Below are 2,465 nucleotides of genomic sequence, written 5' to 3' on the forward strand. Positions count from 1 at the left end.
ACACGTCGGAGCAGCCATCCATCTATCGCTGACGTGTGGGCCGTTTTATTTCATGATTTTATACGCGGTGCTGCCAATGACAAATGGGGCCGCTCTATAGGGCTGCCGCAGCCAATGACCAGTGGGGTCGTATATTTTTCAGTAAAAGACATATATTGCCGCTCTGTGGGGCTGCCGCAGCCAATGACCAGTGGGGTCATCTATTTATTTAGGGAAACTCATATATTGCCGCTCTGTGGGGCCTCCGCAGCCAATGACCAGTGGGGTCGTCTATTTTTCAGGAAAAGACATATATTGCCGCTACGTAGGCTGCCGCAGCCAATGACCAGTGGGGTCGTCTATTTATTTAGAGAAACTCATATATTGCCGCTCTGTGGGGCCTCCGCAGCCAATGACCAGTGGGGTAGTCTATTTTTCAGGAAAAGACATATATTGCCGCTCTGTGGGGCTGCCGCAGCCAATGACCAGTGGGGTCGTCTATTTATTTAGAGAAACTCATATATTGCCGCTCTGTGGGGCTGCCGCAGCCAATGACCAGTGGGGTCGTCTATTTATTTAGAGAGAAAAAATCATATCTTGCCGTTCTGATATATGTCTTTAGAGAATATCATAGAGAGAAGCAACAAGTTCGCTAATTAATTATTCTTAAGCTAGACCGGAGAACCGCTGGCAGCTCGTTCCCCACCGTCGAACGGAGCAGCCATCGCGGCGGCGCGCCGGCGCCTCGTCGCGCCGCCGGCTCTGTCCCCCGGCGGCGTCGGACGAACTGCGGCGCTGCACGTCAACCACGGCTCCAGCACTTGTTTCGTCCGCACGCATTGTACCCACCGCAGGAAAGTCCGCCGCAAGCAGATCCGCCGCCCACGACGACCGGGATTTGTTCCGCGCACCAATTGGTAGACCTCCGCTTCTGCCTCCCCGCCCCTAATCGATTCGGTTCCCGTAATTTATTGGAGTTTGCAGGTACGAAATAGTCCTCAATGTCTCGTCGTAGCGGGTACACCGGCGAGGGTGGGGATTCGATCATGTCGTGGCCACGTTCTACTTCTCCTACCTCGTCGGAAGTGCGGGTATATAGCTTCAGCTCTCTGTACTACCGTTGAATTTGAAGTTCCGCCATGGCCTGTTGGGGTGATTTCAGTTGTTCTTTTTTCCATTATTGTTACAGTTAGCCAGGCAAGCCGATGATCCATGGTACATTGCATACCAAGATGAATCAACCCAGTGGTGTAGCCAGAGGATGGATTTGGAGGAGAAGGTGGCCAATTTAGGTGATGAATTGGCCCGTAAAAACCTGATGATATTCGAGCTGAGCGTATTGTGGATGAAGAAAAGAAGAATTCAGAGCTTATTCGCAAGGAGAAGTTGAGAGTTGAGACAGATCTTGCCGTATTTGATCAAGTGGTAGAAAATCTAGAACATGAACTAAAAGTGATGGGAGAGGAGAAAAGTAGATTCATCTGTGCAGTTTTATTAGGTGTCATCCCTGTCCTAGCAGTTATGTGGTTCTGGTAGACGATTTAGTATAGAATTGTTATTCAGTAGATGGCTCTAACCACTGTATTTTGTTGTGGCTCTAAGCACTGTATTTCGGTGTACAATTTCCTACTTGTGCTAAGTAATGTGCACGATAATTTTAGCAAGGGATCCCAAAAGTGAAAGCATGTACCAGCCTCCGGATCAAATACATATCAATATCTTCCCAATCAAGTTGGGATAGAATTCAAATCATACATACGGATGTACATGGACACATCAAGAACGTGAAGAAGCTTTTTTGAGACGGAGGTAGTAGTTCGAATTTATAATAATTTATCCCAATTTGCGGCGTCGAACACGGTCGCGCAGCGATGGGCAAGAAAGGCCGGGACGACGGGCGGCTGAGGGGTGGTCATCTGCGCCATCAAACGTTGAAGCGATGTTATCGGCGATGGCTTCAATGTTCGTGGCATCGATGACCACTGTCGGAACCGCCGCTGTCTTGGTGTTCTTCATCAGCGACGGATCTGCGGAGGGCTGGATCGGCGGCTTTGCAGCGCGGTTGTAGACGATGGCTTCAATCGTCTTGGCATCGGTCGCACTCTCGGCACCGGAAGTGAGACATCAACGAGCTCCGACATTGAAGGCTGGGTCTGCGCCGTCGAAGCGATGTTGTAGGCGATGGCTTCAATGTTCGTGGCATCGATGACCACTGTCGGCACGGCCGCCGTCTTGGTGTTCTTCATCATTCAACAGATCTGAGAATAGAATCGAAAGTGAGACAGAGAGAGACATTTCAACTATTTCTGACGGTTAGATCCTCACCGGCACTCTTAGATCCACGGCGCCGCACGGTTAGATGCACGCCGCCGCACGCACGGTTAGATCCAGCGCCGCCGCCGCTCGCCGCACGCAGTTAGATCGCGCGCCGCCCGCCGCCGCCGCACGCAGTTAGATCCGCGCCGCCGCCTGCGGTTAGATCCGCG

At 51.4% G+C, this 2,465-nt stretch overlaps 1 long non-coding RNA gene across 1 annotated transcript; it reads left to right on the top strand.

Annotated features, from left to right (window-relative positions):
- The first annotated feature begins 715 nt into the window (after positions 1-715).
- On the top strand, positions 716-1,733 carry LOC139830879 (uncharacterized). Its single transcript, XR_011744387.1, has 2 exons — positions 716-896; positions 964-1,733. It is a non-coding gene; the product is annotated as an uncharacterized lncRNA (long non-coding RNA).
- Positions 1,734-2,465: the final 732 nt, after the last annotated feature.

This window comes from Lolium perenne, chromosome 4, assembly GCF_019359855.2.
Source record: "Lolium perenne isolate Kyuss_39 chromosome 4, Kyuss_2.0, whole genome shotgun sequence".
Taxonomy (NCBI): Eukaryota; Viridiplantae; Streptophyta; class Magnoliopsida; order Poales; family Poaceae; genus Lolium; species Lolium perenne.